Consider the following 17,322-nt stretch of genomic DNA (forward strand, 5'->3'; position numbering starts at 1 on the left):
CCTTCCTTCCTACCCCACACTCACTGTGTTGCGGCCCAGCCTTTCCTGCCTTGTCCTTTCCTGAGGACAGCCTCCATATGCCGATTACAGCCAAACTCTGGCTCTTGCGAGATGGGTGTCAGACATCATGCCAGAGATGGCAGTGATGGTCCTTGGCCTGTGTCACTAGTCTCTCCAGGCCTTAATGATGGAAACATAAAAACAAATAGCAAGAGACCAATGTAGTGGTTGGACAAGGAGCTTCTAAAATGCCTCAAATGCAAAAGGGAAGCCTACAGACAACAGAAGAATGGGCAGGGCACCAAGGACCTGTACCAGGAAATAGTAAGATCCTGCAGGGAAACTATCAAAAATAGAAAATGGGTGACACCTGGCTGGATGGCAGCACTATGGAATATGGTTTGGGGGTGCATCACTAGAAGCATTAGGTGCAAGACAGAGGAAGTAATAGTGCAGAGGTAAGCAGTTATTTGGGTTGGAGGGCCACTTAAACAAGTTTTAGTGAGCTGTTTAGTACCCTTGGGGTAGGGGTGCGAAGATGTCAGTTGATCCTATCTGACCTGCCTGCTATCACCGGGAGCCTGTGGAGAAAGGTCTGTGCCCTGCACTGCTTTGCTATACCAAAACCAGGGCATGGCCACGCAATACACAGACTCCTCCTCCCCTCTACATCCATGCCCCCCCCCCCCCCCAGCTTCCTATTGGCAATGTGCAGCCACCAGCATTGGGACCTGGACAGGATGAGGCACAATGCAGACCAATGAGTAGCTGTCCCATTCCCATGACATGATGGGCCACTGCCATCATGCTGCACCTGGAAAGTCAGAGGTGGTGGCCCCAGGCCGATCTCCCCGCATGGATGGCACAAACTCAACCCTAACCTCCTAGAGGCGCCACAGCAGAAGTGACTCATCACAGCAGGCCGGTGGGTGGAGACAGTACTTACTGCTGCATCCTGTGTGGGCTCAGTTGCTGGTGGGCACAGTGCCATGACTGTGCAGCCACAGCTTCAACAGGACCCCAGGAGGGGAGGGCAATAGAGGAGGTGTTCATGCACTGCCCAGCGTGGCCCTAGCTGCAACAAAGTAGTGCAGAAAGAAAATGAATCCATTGGCAAAGGGCCTAGGTCCTTGTGCTGCCATTTCCATAGAGAAGAGCATAACCCTGAACTGTATCATGGGGGTAGGGAACTGCCAGCCTGGGGCACTCTGGGATGCTGCATAGAAGAAGACTCTATTCCAATTCTTTCTGCTTCCTCTTTCATTTCACACATGTACAATTTAACAGAAATCTCTGCCCCCCACCCTGCCAATAGCCCAGCTGTCTCTGCTGCAAAAAGTAGAGATGGGGTCCTCTTGCTTCCATCACATCCCCACATCTTATCTTATAGGGCCTAAGGCAGTAAAAGTCCAGCCCACAGGACAGATGAGCCCCACACCGGACTCCATTTCCTAGCAGCCCTGCTCACGTTGCTATATCTGCCTTCCATGGAGACCCCAGCAACACTGGAGCCATACAGTTCGAGGCCAGGGTTTCCATAAAGACCGACCCCAGCAACACTGGCAGGGTATGTGGCAAGGCAGGGAGCAGCTCCGGGGCTGGGATCTTGTGGCAATGACCTCATGGTCCAGGACTGGAGCAGAACTGTGATCCACTGCCCACACACCCTGAATCGTAGAAACCTAGAAACCTAGAAACATAAAAACATAGAAAATTTGGGTTGCAAGGGATAGGTCTTACAAAATCTCCAAAGAAGGATATTCCACAACTTCTCTGTGTAACCTGTTCTAGGGCTTTACTGCTCTCCTAGAGGGAAAGTTTATCTCAATATGTAACCTAAATTTCCCTTGCTGCAGCTTAAGACCATTGCTCCCTGTTGTGTCATCTGCCACCACTGAAAAGAGTCTAGCTCTATCCTCTTTTGAACCCCACTTCAGATAGCTGAAGGCTGCTATTAAATATCCTCTCAGTCTTCATTTCTCTAGACTAAATAAGTCCAGTTTCCTCAGCCTCTCTGTATAAGTCATGTGCCCAGGCTCCTTAACCATTTCTGTTGCCCTCCATGGGACTCTCTCCAATTTGTCCCCTTGGCCTTAGAGGTCCTTTGCTTGTTTGCATCTGCTAGCACTACCCCCATCCCCTGTTCTCTCCTTTCCCACTCCCTTCCTGCCTTTTGTATTCAAATCTGTCTCTCAACTCTATATACTGCTCTGCCATCTTCTTACAGTGTCTGATGAAGTGAGCTCCATCTCTCAAAACCCTTGCTAAAGTCAAGGTATGTCACATCCACTGGTTTCCCCACATCCACAGTCATCATAAAAGGCAATCAGGTTAGCCAGGAATGACTTACCCTTTCTGAATCTACACTGACTTACCCTAATCACCTTCTTCTCCTCCAAGTGGTTAGAAATGGTTTTTCGGAGGACCTGTTCCATGATTTTTCCAAGAGCTGAGGCAAGGCTGACTAATCTCTAATTCCCTGGATTTTTCTTCTTCTCTTTCTTAAAGACAGGCACTATATTTGCCCTTTTCCAGTCATCTGGGACCTCTCCCAATTGCCATGAGTTTTCAGTAACAATGCCCAATAACTCCACAATCACATTGGCCGTGTCCCCTGGTAACTGTTCTGGGCCTTTGTGACTCAGTGGCCCAGGGCAGCTGACACCTGTGTATGGTCACTGTGACATCAAAGCTCCCAACAGCCAATCATGGTCACTTTGCATGTAGCAGTGACCCAAACCAAGTCCACACAGCTATGGGGAGATCTGGAAAAAGGGAAAAAGAAAGGAGGAGGTGTGTGACCACAAGCAGCTAGATGCATACAAGACAGACAGGCCTCCAGCTCTCATAGCAGGCTCCTTCACTCCATGGTGGCAGCATCAGAGATGGGGCTGGGACTAGGACTGGACTCTTCTGTGTGCTGCTCTCCCAAAAGGGAAACTGGCCAGTCTTCCAACCTCTTATAGACTTGGATCAAGACTCGCAAGCTGGAGGTGCTGTGGTCTCTTCCTATCTGGCTCTTTCTATGTTACAGGCTCCTCCAGGGTGTCCCAAGTCTAGGCTTTTGTTCCAGCCCCTTCTCATCAGTACTATCTCAACTTATTCTGCCTGCTTCTCATCTGCCATCATGTTGCTAGTAACCAGTGTGTTTGGAAGGAGGCGTCCTTAGTACCAGGGTAGTCCTTTCTGTGGTGCTTTCCGGGTGTTATTATGGCCTCCTTTAGGGAGGGGAGGGGAACTAAATGAGAAGTGCACAGCATGGGTGCTGGGTGTGGCTCTGCGGCAGCAGTGTGTGGTAGTGGCACTGGAGCAGTGGAGCATGTGGGGTGCTGGCCTGGCTTCATGCCAAGAGGCACTAGGTGCTGTACAATAGTGGCACCATGGTGCTGCTGCTGTCGCCAGCCACCGTGAAATTAGTTAGGGGAGACTAAGCCCCATTTAGCCTCAGCCTTCTGATTCCCATGTCTGTAGGTTGTAATGCCTGCCCCAGCTCAGAAACTGGGGTTATATGTAGCCAAGCCCTGCCCCTTCTGATCACCTGACCCCTACCCCTGAAGATGGGCCCAGGTGTTCCTGCTCATCCTAACAAAATGTTTGGCATTTCTTGCCCTGCAGTCCTGCCCAGATTCTTAGCAGTTCCTCATCTCCAGCCTTGAGTCTCTTGAGAGTTTCTTTGCTGCAGCTCTTTCCTCCGTGAGTCCCCACAGCCTGGCTCCAGTAAGGGGTCTGTTCCCTTCTCCTCTCCCTCTGTTTTGTTCAGGTAACAGGTTTCAGTTCGCTGTTATACAGGGCCTCAGGCCTCCCTTCTTCTAGGAACTGACTCCCCTACTGTCCATGGCCCAGTTGGCCTGCCAGGGTCCTGGCTGCTCAAAGTCTTCTGTGTAGGGCAGTCTCACTTGCTCATTTGCCAAACATTTGAGTAAAAGAGACCTTTACCTACAGCAGTCTCCTTGCTCCTGTAGGAACCTGTCCTTCCATGCCACGGAGTCTTTTGGCAGGTGCTGGGTAAGTCTTGGATAAAGCATCCTGTGGGTGCTTGTCCTCTCCTGACATCCTGGGGGATACCATCCATCACACTCTCTTCCTTCCTGGACCTAGTCCCATATGTTAGGGTATCTGGATTTTGGGGGAGCATTGGACCTGCAGCTGGAATAAGGCTTCAATCTGTGTCTCAGCAAAGCTGCTGACCACAAGGCAGAATGATATATATTAAAAGTAAATTTGCAAATGCTTAGGCAAGTAGGTTTTAACCGTATAATAGTATTGTTGTGACATATATATAAGATTTTGTTTATGAGTGCTTATGTTAAGGAACCATCGTAATTGGGTTAACCATTTTTTCTGGAAAAACCAGCAAATAAGTCTGTGTGCTGTGAGCCAGCTACAGTAAAGAACAAGATAAGATACAAGGGCCCAAAGAGGATGGAAGCTGGTACAACTTGGGACAGGAAAACAGATTGGAATGTGGAAGATAACACATAACTGAGAGAAACGTATGCAAAAGCGTGAATGGTGATTGGTAAAGAAGCCCCCAGAGTCTGCCCCTTGACCAAAAGTAGGGAGTTCATGGCCTTAGACATGCGCTCATAGCAAAACGGCATGTAAATGAACAAAATGCGTAGGCAATTTCATGCTAATGAAGCAAACAGTAAACAGAGATGGATCCTGAGATTCATAGATTCATAGATTCATAGATGTTAGGGTTGGAAGGGACCTCAATAGATCATTGAGTCCGACCCCCTGCATAAGCAGGAAAGAGTGCTGGGTCTAGATGACCCCAGCTAGATGCTCATCTAACTTCCTCTTGAAGACCCCCAGGGTAGGGGAGAGCACCACCTCACTTGGGAGCCCGTTCCAGACCCTGCCCACTCTAACTGTGAAGAAGTTCTTCCTAATGTCCAATCTAAATCTGCTCTCTGCTAGCTGGAGGAGAAATAGGTGGAACAGAAGGAGGGATGAAGGTGGAGTAATGTTAATGAACTTAAACCAAAGTATATACATGTGGGGAAAAAAATATATTGTTCAGTGCAGGTCCCTGGTTGCCTGTTTTTTGGGACCTGGCCCAAAGCTGTCTCCATTCTGAATAAAGCTGTTGCAAGAAATGTCTGCTGGTGCTTGCTCCCTGCTTGCTCTGGATAATGAGTAACAGGATCCATGAGCAATTGGATCATTGTCTCCCTAGTTGCTGGGCGCTGCATGGAGTCGGGGTCTAACACCTTCCTGTCCATGCCCCAATGGTCCTTCAATGGCTTTATGCTGCCTCTGTTCCTAGAGTAGCTTCCTGATATCTCTTTGTCCTCCCAGCACTCTCAGTCCTGAACTCCTGTTCTTCACTGCTCTGACATATTGTTGTCATTGCCACTTAGGGAGATGTGTTTCCAGTCTCCCCTGTGTGGAAGGCTTGCCAGTGGCAGCCCAGCTTGCTGGTTTGAGCGGAATGGCTCAGTTTGATTGGTGGGAGCATCCCCCGTCCCCACCAATCAAGAGGAGGTAGGAGAGAGGCTTGGCCTGCCCTGACCTAGGGTCAAAGCAAAGAAGAGTACCTGAGGGGGAACTCAAACCTTAAGCTTTCCTATTGGTCTGCTCCCAATCTGGGAGTGAAGCCTCCAGAAGGAATAAAAAAACAGCATGAGCATGACACAGGCAACTTTCATTGAAGGAGGACAAAGATGAGGGCTGTAGAAGGGCTGGTTGAACTGACCAGCAGGGGTGGAGTAGTTGCCCCAGAAGTGCTCTGAAGATTCCTCCGGGGGGGAGGAGGAATGGGAGGCTGTATCCCAGCTGCCATGGGAAGAGCATAGCGATGTTGCATGGGTCAGTGCACAGAGGGTCCAAGAGCAAACAGTACCCTGGCAGCTGCATGAGGCAGTGTGCATCTCCAACCCTGCATGGGGTAGGAGTGGGGCTGGTGCACAGACCAGTGCACAGGGCTGGAGAGCTGATGGGACTTCAGGACTACATGAGGCAGTTTGGGTCTCTGACACTGCACGTGGCAGAGGTCCCCACAGTAAACGGACTGGTGCATGGGGTGGTGGAGAGCTGATGAGACCCTGATGGCTGCACAAGGCAGCATGGGTCTCCCACCCTGCACAAGGCAGTACTTAGGCCATTGGTGCATGGATCAGTGTATGGGGCCAGAGAGCTGACAGGTCACCATGGCTGCATGAGGCAGCACAGGTCTTGATGCACAGGGTGATGCATGGCAGGCTAAGAGAGGGCTGATAGGCCCCATTGGCTGTACCAGACAGCTTGGGCCTTTCTGCCATGAGCAGTGACTGGACAGATTGACCACCCCTGCGAGGGAGGATGCTGGGAATCATGAGTTACGGGGAAAGGGGATTCCCACAGGGGAGGAGGGGCCTTCCTCGCTACAGGGGATCAAGGGGAAGTTCCATCAGAAGTGGGGATGATTCGCCCCTGGACACAGAGGGGAGTCTAGGGCCCCTGTTTGTTAAGGGTGGCGTCATGGTTACAGGCCCCTCCTAGTTGAGTGATCCGGGAGGGGGAATGATGTTCTATTAGGTAATGGGATCTTTCCCTGGGTTGCCATTTCTTTTTTGGCCATAGCTGCTGTACCATTAAGTGTGGTCTGGCTATTTATGCCATTGCGATTCTATTTCTACTGTTGCATCCTTATTGCTGCTGTTTGAGAGGGTTGTAAGCTGTTTGTGTCTGAAACTATTGTATTGGTTATTTTTTGCACATATGAAATAGCCTTATATGTTCTGTTCAGTTATTATCCTGTCACCACCAGGTATTCCTGTGTTGAATTGACGATTAACCTGTGTTTTGTTATTGAGTGCTCCTTCAGCTGTTGAGGAGCAGAGGCTGCACACTGAATGGGAAGCCACAGAAGTTTAGGCTTGTACCTAAGATAAGGGTGAATAAGAGTTATTTTGGGCTTAAATCTATATCTGTAAATAATATATTATAATATTATTATATATTATATTATTATATCTGTAAATAATATATTATTATATTATTATTATATTATATTATATTATTATATATTATATTAATAATATATATATGTATATCTGTATAGGTGTTTCTCTCTCTGTCCCAACTCACCCATGCTGAAAGCATCCAGGTAGAGCCAGAAGAAGTCATCAACAAAACGACAGCTGAGATCCCAGAACTTGCTCATCAGTGACAATGAAGTCTGCAATGTCTCCTCCAAGCCTGCTGAGAAAGGAGATTGGTAAGGTTAGTGCACAACTGAGCAAGAGAACCCTCAGGTGGTCCTGCCAGCACGGGAGAGCACATGCCAGGACCCCTGCATTCTGTCAGGAAAGGAGGGAAGAGCTACATTTATACCACAGGAAAGAAAGGGAGGATCCCAGGGTCTTTTCCTATACTGTGTGGGTTTTTAAATGACAAGGTCTCTCCCACCTAACCAGAGGCTCTAAACATTCCTTGCTGTTTTTGCTCATCCCCCAGCAGTAACGTCTTTAGAGCTTTACATGCCGGGTTCTCCAGCTCAGACACCTGTATTACCCACTCCAGAGCCTTTAACCTGTCCAATGCAATGGGAAAGGGTCCAACCTGGTATCTCAAGGTTGCTCACCCTGAAGTACTAATGAGTTTATGGGGAAGAGGGACAGGTGTTTCCTAGGGTAGATCAGAGTGTGCACTAGTTACTCCTTCCCTCAGATGCCCCAGTCTCATCCCTGTGAGACAGACTCCCCAACTCCCTCTGTGTCCCCAGCTCATCCACTCCCATCCAGTCTGGCTCTGAATTCATCACCTCTTGTTTCACTGGAAGCAGTAAGTCATGGCATCCTGTATAGAGATTCAGCCCCCGCAGGTTTCCATTTGTATTGCCATCATAACTCTCGCCAGGGCTCTCTAGAAGAAGCTGGCCTGGGATTGAATGACCAAAGACTAGCACCATTTGGGGCATCTGTATCCCCAGTTACCATTTTCCTGGACTTTGAGACATGAGAATCACAGCCAGGTCATCACTGTGAATTATGATATTGGATATCCCTCAAGCCAAACTCATCCTCCCCTCCACAACATTTACATTCCAATATCTCATTAACATTTTAATGCGTCCTTAGCTGAAATCACCAGCAGGTTTGCCAAGCTAAGGGAGGCCCAGGCAACCAAGTGGTTCCGTGCTTTGAGGTACAGAACACCTGCAGCTGTACAAGTGCTGACATCAATGGAGCCCTCGCACACCAGAACATTAGATCTGGAGAACCTGCCAGTCAGCGTAGGATGGAAAAGGAGGAGGGGCTGGCAGAAACATCCCAGAGACAGATCTAGTTCCACCTATTTGGTGTTTAAGTGTACTTTGGCATTTCTGAAACACAATTAATATAACAAGGTGCTGTTTCTCCTCCTCCTCTCTCTTTCAATACATTAATGGGCTATCCGGACTTGAGCAGACTGGAATAGGATCTCATATGGGCACCTAACCCAGTTAAGGTTCCTGCTGGTGAAACAGAATTTGGTCCCCTGGGAGAAAGAGGGAAAAAAGAATGAGAAGAATGAGATAAAGCTGGAAAGAGATGTGGTAGCAAGACAAGCAATAAAGAGGGCAGAAAGAGGGGGCAGTGACCTTCTGTGTCCCAGTGCTGTCAAATACTGGCTTCCTTCCTGGCCTCAGGTTCCAATCTCTGTAAGCAGCTCAGTAGGCCTGTGCGAATAAGGAAGTGTGCAATTCAGATTCGGATTTGGCTGATTCAGAGGACAGTGATTCAATTCAGAGATTTGGATCACTGTCCTGAATCATTTTGGCTGAATTGGCTTTGCAAGATTTGGTGCTGATTTAGAGTGTTTATGAGATTTGGCCATAGACTACAATGGGGAATCACTGAAATACCTATAACTTTGTCATTTTTGGCAGGGGTTTCTGGGAAACTGCACCTCAAGGTGCTGACAAGGAAAACTTGTGACACGTGTGACTTTGTGTGTGTGTTAAGGCCCAGTGGGATGTAACCAGCAGGGATGATAACCTGTAGCAGGGGGCCTTCCTGGTGCTCAGGCAGAAACAGTTCACAGAAGGGACAGAAAGGCTGTTTCTACATCCCTCCCATAGAGCACTGTGATTGGAAGGGGACTCAGGGAAAGATCACAGTCACTGGCCAGATACAGATGTCATTCTTTTCCCCTGCCCCACCACCCCCGCTTCCCCTCTCTCTTCTCAGTTTCTGTTCCCCTGAAAGACTGCTTTCTGAATCTACAATTTTTTTTTTCCGAATTTTTTCTGAATCTTTTCTGAATAGATTCAGAGGCTCCAAATTGATTCAGAGGGTTTTTTTAGTCTCTTGATTCAATTTGGATTTGGTGATTTGACCTCCGAATTGGGCTGAATCTTCTTCAAATCAAATCAGCGACCAAAGCTTTACATACCTCTACAGCTCAGATGTGTTGATTCAACTGGTGGAGGATGATCACTGAGCGCACTTTAGGTCTCTTCCCACTGCCACTTGGTAGGTAGATGGCTTATCTCATTTGTGAGCTCTTGTATCTCTGCTGCAAAATAACCCCATCTCTTAACATCATCCACATAATGGCTTAAAGGAACAATTGATCACTATCCTCCATGTAAGAAAATATTTAGATTTTAGAAGACTCATTTAATTCAGCCTCCGACTCTTCTTTTTTGGACCATTTCAGTTCTTCAACCACTCTTCAGAATCCATGTTTTTTCATCCTCTTCACATTCTTGTTCTTCTCCTCTGCACTCTACGGTTTGCCTAGATATGTCTAAAGCCAATAAATTGACTGTAGCTGGACAAGGTCTTCTTTGAGGATTCAGCATCATCATGTACTACAGGATAGTGACCTCCCATGTGTAATTTTTTCCATTCCTATTGGTAGATCACTGAATGATTCCTGCCTTTTTCCAGCAGCAGCAGCATGACATGGTTGACTCAGATTCACTCTCAGAGCCACTCCACCACCCAGAACCTTTTCTGCAGTGCTGCTGCCCACTAAAGACTCACCATTTCAACTTGGTGCATTTGATTTCTGACTGCCAATTGTAGCACTTTGAACTTAACCTTACAGAATCCTGTGGCATCAATTTTAGATCACCTCCCCTATGATTTGTCCAGACCAGTTGGAATTTTGGTCCTGTTCTCCAATTATTTTTTGTTTGTGGGGGGGGGGGGGGGGATGGGGCAATCTGAGATTAGGATGACTCTTCTATATTTTTTTTTCACTTTTCTTGTTGACACTCTCTTCACAGAAATGTTGTGTAACCCAGGCCAGCATGCTAAGCCTGGGTGGTGTGCCAGATTTTGGCTCCTCAGGGTGCCAGTAGCACTGGGAGCCCCTCAGGCAGACTACTGACTAAGGTGTCCCATGAGAGGTGTGTGATGGATATCACATCATCTCCTTTTCTCCCTTGTGAACTAAGACCCAAACACTGAACCTAGGGAGAGCTCATTGTGACTTGCAGTCTAGTCATTAAATCCCCCAGAACAGTTAGCTACAGATGGGTTAGACAAGCAAATAGATTCTGGACCTACAGGGTTGACAAGACAGAGACACTGGAGATGAGAGTAGAGGTTGCACAGCTAAAATTGTTTATACGAATGCTTGAAAGAGGTGGTGAGAAAGACAAATGGAGAGACTGGTGGTTTGGAGTTTGGGATGCATGGATGTGTAAGTTGCCTATAAAGAGAGGTAAATGTCAGCTAGATTGGAGATTGGAACCTATATGTGTTCAAATGGATGGTGTTCACTAATCACACCCATACTTCTGTGCCCTAATTTCTGAATGGTGAGAGAAAATTTCCACCTCCCATCTACCCCAGGCTACCTCTGTATCTGTCCTGTCATTGTCTCTCTACAGCAGTACGCCAGGAGCCCTGAGAAGGAGCTCAAGCAACTGCCTTTCTGTAGGACTTCTCATTCTCTGGTGTTTTGGGGGCCCTTGACCATTACTGAACAGCTGTAGGATGATCTATCTCAGTGTCCAGCTCGCCTTTGCTTGTGGCCAGGGGTGTCCATGTCCCTGGATTACATTGGGTCAGGCCCTTGTGACTCAGTGTTCAACGCTATCTCCCAGCTGCTTGGTGGCATTATGACATCAGAGCCCCTCTCAGCCAATCTTCAGGCTCTCTCCCCAGTTCATTTGTATTCTGCTATCTCAGCACAGGTCTCAAAAAGTAGAAGTCACGCTGAGGTTTATATGTGCTTTGCTAGTCATAGGACCTGAACCCTTGCACCTCGCAGCTCTGCCCCAGCTCTGGACCATGTTGTCACCACTGCAAGATCCTAGCCCCAGTCCTGGAGCATCTCCCTGCCCAGCCATGCACCCTGACAGCACTGCTGGAGCCAGTCTCCCGGGAAAACCTGGTCCCGTGCTGTCATGGTGCCACTGCTCCTTGGGTCTCCGTGGAAACTGGCCACAGCAATGCAGGCAGGGCCTGCTGGGAAATGGACTCTACCACAGGCCCAATCCAGCCCATGGGCTGGACTTTTTCCACCCCTGCACTAAGTGGAGAAGCCATCCCTGAATAGGGACATGCCCAGAGAGAAGCTATGTGTGTGGGTCAGGGCAGCAAACCTCTGACACTCCTTTTGCTCTGGCACCTTCTGGGTCAAAATATTGAGCTCACATTCATGTCCCAATGTCAAGATCTTTGTTTCACCAAAGCAGGACTAATCTTCTTACCCACTCCCACCACTCCAGGAGCTGGGCTCAAAGGGAGCATCCAGTATGGCTGGACTCTAGAGGTGATCTTCAGTCATGAAGACTACAGACCCTCTAAAGAGCATCTTTGAAACCTGTCACAAATGAGCTGTCCTTCCCCACTTCTCAGCTCCTCCTGCAAAGACAGCTGTGGAGAGCTGCTCCATGCGAAGTGGGCCAGAGTTAATTGCTTTCTGAAGAGATATGCAGGGAACTGTATCGTTAAGAGACCCTAGGACAAACTTTGCGTCGGTCTTTCATCAGTCCCATGGGACGCCCATGCCCACTACGGGACAGGGAGTTCTGGGTGAGGGAGATCCCCTGCCTTCCATCAATGCTGACCTCGTGAAGGAACACCTTGAGAGGCTGGATACCTTCAAGTCAGCCGGCCCTGACAATCTACACCCCAGGGTACTCAAGGAGCTGGTGAGCATCATAGCTCAGCCTCTGGCACGGATCTTTGAAAACTCCTGGCGCTTTGGCGTAGTACCCGAAGACTGGAAGAAGGCCAATGTGGTGCCTATCTTCAAGAAAGGGAGGAAAGTGGATCTGGAAAACTATAGGCCCATCAGCATGACTTGTATCCCAGGGAAGATTTTAGAAAAGTTTATTAAAGAGGCCATCCTTAATGGACTGGCTGATGCCAACATCCTGAGGGATAGCCAGCATGGGTTTATTGCGGGTAGGTCTGCTTGACCAATCTCATTTCCTTCTATGACCAGGTGACCTATCACCTGGACAAGGGAGAAGAGATTGATGTCATATATCTTGACTTCAAGAAAGCCATTAATCTGGTATCCCATGACCACCTCTTGGCGAAACTGGCCAATTGTGGCCTTGGGTCCACTACGATCTGCTGGCTGGGAAATTGGCTCCGTGGTCAGACCCAGAGGGTAGTAATTGACAGAAATAAATCATCATGGTCCCCTGTGACTAATGGGGTCCCCAAGGCTTTGTCCTTGGACCCATCTTGTTCAACATCTTCATTAATGATGTGGACATTGGAGTTAGAAGCAGACTGGCCAAGTTCGCTGATGACACCAAACTTTGGGGCAAAGCATCCACACCAGAAGACAGAGGGATGATCCAGGCTGACCTGGACAGGCTCAGCAAATGGGTGGATGAGAACCTGATGGTGTTTAACACTGAAAAATGCAAGGTTCTCCACCTTGGGAGGAAAAACCTGCAGCATCCTTATAGGCTCGGCAGTGCTACACTGGCTAGCACTACGGAAGAAAGAGACTTGGGGGTCATCATTGACCACAAGATGAACATGAGCCTGCAATGTGATGCTGTGGCTAGTAAAGCGACCAGAATGCTGGCTTGCATCCATAGATGCTTCTCAAGCAAATCCGGGGACGTCATTCTCCCCTTGTACTTGGCCTTGGTGAGGCCGCAGCTGGAGTACTGCATCCAGTTTTGGGCTCCTCAATTCAAAAAGGGTGTGGAGAAGCTTGAGAGAGTTCAGAGGAGAGCCACGCACATGATCAGAGGTCAGGAAAACAGACCTTATGATGATAGCCTGCCATCGGAGGTGGTTCAAGCACCTACATTGAACACCTTCAAGAGTAAATAGGATGCTTATCTTGCTGAGATTCTATGGCCTCAGCTGACTTCCTGCCCTTCAGGTGAGGGGCTGGACTCGATGATCTTCCGAGGTCCCTTCCAGCCCTAATGTCTATGAAATGTATGAAATCTATGAAACCTGGTTGGGGCCAGTTGCTGTGCTGTGCAGAGACTTAGTATCTCAGCAGCCCCGCAGGGATTTGTAGTGAGTACTTCAGGCTGGAAACTTTTTGATATTGTAAAGATAAAAGCCCCATTGTAAAACAGCACTAGGAGGAAGAGCATTTCAGATGAACAGAGACAGCGTTTCCTGTGGAGCCCCATTGGGCCAATCATCACTGTGCTCTTTCCTCTGACAAGGACTCAAAGGCAGGAGCAGGGCAGATGCATCTTCTCATGTTCCAGCTCAGAGCTACACAATCCTCCACTCGTGAACTGTGCAGAAAAAGAAAAGGTACTGGGCCCAGATGCTTTGAACAGGGGAATTAGGAGGGGTCTTGTGGGTGGTTCGTTTGCTTCTTAAAACCCTATTATACCTCCTGGTTTAGATTGCATTGCTCAAGGAAGAAACCCAGGTGATTTGGGAAAGCTAAAGGTGGGGTGGAGGGCAGTTCTGGGAACCAAGGGAAAATGCCAGTGAGTGTGTTTGCAGTGAATACAAGGATGGGAGGGTCGTGGGCTCTGGAAAAGTTTGTCAGGGGCAAGGAGAAGGAAGAAGGAGCTGGACTGAGCTGGAGGCAGTTGCTTCCAGGTAGAACCTAATGGTCATCTTCTTGCAAGCAGGAAAGATCACAGACCACCGTCTGGACTTAGTCGTGAACTTACCCCAAGGGTTGAGTGCAGTGCCCTCCCAAATGAATAAGATCCAACATGGGAAATGGGCAAAGATTCTGATCTGAAAGGAGTTCATGTCACCAAGGCGGGTGAAGAGACTCAAAGTATTTCACTCTCCTTAAAGCACAGTGGGCCACCTCATACTGATCTCAGATATCCATGGGCTCCAGTGGATCAATGCTGATTGGCACCAGCAGAGGACTTGGCCTGCTTTTATAAATGAGTTCTGTCCCCGATCAGCCGGGGTAACCTCGGGCACTCATGTTCTCTCTGTAAGCTGCTACAGTGACTCTGCTCCCTCTCCCACTGGTACAAGCCGGGGTAGTTCCAGTGCAGTTAGTTGAATTACACTGGTCCTACTTATTCTCCCTGGCATCATGCCTATAGGAAAGGCAGCTGTTTTTGACTTAAACCACCAAAGTACCTGCAGTCATGAAGGCCAGTGCAGAAGAGCTTGGCAGCTCAGTGATCATTTATACAATCTTTATAAATTGGATTAAGAGAGTAGCAGTATGTAGTATCACTTCTAGAAGGTGAGTAGGTGGATATGAGAAGTTATACGTTGACCTATGAAAAGACTGATTTTGTCCTTTCACAACAACACTTCAAGATGAGAAATGTGGTTTTGGTTCTGAAGACAGATTGGAAATGATCTGTGTCCTGTTGCTACCCATCCTGTTCCCACTCTACCCTGGAGTACAGTACAGTTTTGTCCAAATCAATATTAGATAGTCACATTTTCTCACAGAATCACATTTTTTGTTCTTTTTGTTTGTTAAAAAGAGTGATGAGCAACTGTAGCTCACACAGGTAGAGTACCTGACAATCCTATTGCAAAAGATTCCTGACAGTTCCCATGATAAGACCCTGATTTCACTTCCTCGTAGCTCTGCTAGTGAATGAGACCAGGATTTCCAGCACAGAAAGATCACTCTGGTGTTTGAGGCAGCTGGGTGCTGCCTTGGAGAACTGGATCCTATCCCTGTCTTTGCACAAAGCTCCTAGGTGATGCTGGGCATGTCGCAAAATAGATGTTTCTTACACATTGCCACTCCCTCTGTGTTCCTCTTTGTTGCAGCGCCTGAAGTGAGAGCCTTATGTGACCTGATTTGAAGAGGTTTTGAGCACCTCCAAACTGCTCTTAAGGCCAGCGTAGAGCCATCATTTGAACAAAACAGATACTATAAACAGAGAACTGATCTGCAAAGTTACACCCCAGTCAGTTTTGATCATGCACTTAGAATTACTTTGCAGTTTGGCCGATTTAGCTTTAAGCTCTGTGTTATAGTTCCTATGTAGCAAACGTCTAAAATAGGCAGGAGGTTGTGAAGATACATTCACTAATGTCTGTAAAGTACAAAGGGACAAATTTAAAAAGAGACTCAGATGCCTCACTCTAAAATATCCCAAATAGCCTTTTGAACCTGGAATTCTGTACACAAGACAGGAATTCAATAGGGTGCAGCATTTAGGAGATGAGGCCACACATTCAAGTAAAATGATTACTTGGCATAGTGACTCATTCATGGACGCAGGCAACTCTCTGAACACATACGTATTTGGTGAACACCATCCATAGTGTGCACGGAGTGAAGCCAGAACCTGTGGCGGGGGAGAAAGAAGTATGTGCTGCTCTAATTAATGACTGCATTAGGATGCATTTGCACAAGAGACCCGAATTAAAGTTGTGAAGGCCACATCAAGTTTGTGTGTCATAACTCCTGAGAAAATTTGCAAACATAGCATTCTCTGAATGTAGATTTTTCTTGTAATGTGGTTACAAAATGTCCAGTAAGCCCAGCTTCTCCTAAAGCTATGTCAAGACATCAGGATGCTTAATAAACTCATCAGTTTCTCAATGACTGCCACCCAAATGACTCAGTCTTCTTGAACTCAAGCTATTATATCTCTCTCTCTAGCACCACTGTCATGGATGAGCATGTGATAATATACTCAAACCTGAAATTTGATCCACCTAAAAGGCAGAAACATGGAGACAAAGGTAAGATATGGATGACTCCAAAAATGATAGCTTTGCTGAGGCAGAAATTAAAAATCATTGTTATAAGCATTGACTGTCATAAAATAAACACTGCTTAAAAAAAAAGAAGTCCCCTGCACCATTAGGTCAAGGCCCTTCTTCAGGTTGCTTAAGATGTTCTGAAGCTTCAGGTTTTCAACCTTTGAAACCCCTATTGCTCACCTCTGCATTCTTCTCTCTTGTTGCTTTCAGAGCCAAAAAGTCCTCTCACATGCATTTCTAAGGATTTTAGTTCTGTATCTTCCCCAAGTGCTGTATATTGGCACCTTCTGTCTGCCTTTGATGAAAGTGCATATTTTCAGATGAAATCAGTCCTTCTAGAGCTCACTGCAGGCTAACCTCTGTTTCTGATAAATTTACCTGAAGGAATCTGGTCCTCTTAAATGAAACAGATGAACCTGATAGCTCTGTGCTCTTAATGACAACCCTTGCATTCTCAGGGTGTTCTCTTCAAAGCCATTTCACTACTCATCTCTAAAGGTTTATAGTTGATGTCTGAATCAGATTGTCAGGAGCTGGTCTAAGAACACCATAGAGTCAATGTGTGGGAAGGAACTTCAAGGGACACCTCACACAACCATCTCCTGTTAATGCACCTGGCATGCTGAGTAGCAGAAGTGCAGGGACAGCTGTATTGTTGCTAAGCAACACACAGGACCCGAGGTGCTGTTTAGCTCATGGTGCCATCCTCCTCCCTTCAGTCCTCCTCTTGTTCAATGGCAAACAAGAATCTAGGCCTTAATACCCTTGTTTCCCCTGGGTGCATCTACAGGATACTTTACCATGCAGTTGATGAATTGACTGCACTGTAAAGCTTCACCATATATATGTGCAAGTGCTGTGCAAATGCCAGTAGCAAATGAACTGTACTATATTAACTGTACATTAACTGCACAGTAGCGCATGTGTAGATGCCAGTCGGGAGCAAATTTTCTCCCAGTCAGCCCCACTCAGATTCCATGTGGTCCTGAAGCAGAAACTGCCCACACCTGGATTAGTATCACACGTGGGTCCTGCTGGCCCTGGCCACTGGCTGCAGGGGGGGGGAACGAGCTGCACCAATAGAGAGGCAGCCATCCTTGCCCCGGGGCGAGCCCCATGCCCAGTGGCCTTGCTGTGGCATGCATACCCATGATGGTGAGGGCAAAAGCCAGGGTGCTAGGTGCTTGTCCCCAGGCTTTGTCCCACAGGTACCCCCACCCCACTTCTGCCCACCCAGGGAGGG

Source organism: Alligator mississippiensis, chromosome 1 (assembly GCF_030867095.1).
Source record: "Alligator mississippiensis isolate rAllMis1 chromosome 1, rAllMis1, whole genome shotgun sequence".
NCBI classification, from domain to species: Eukaryota; Metazoa; Chordata; order Crocodylia; family Alligatoridae; genus Alligator; species Alligator mississippiensis.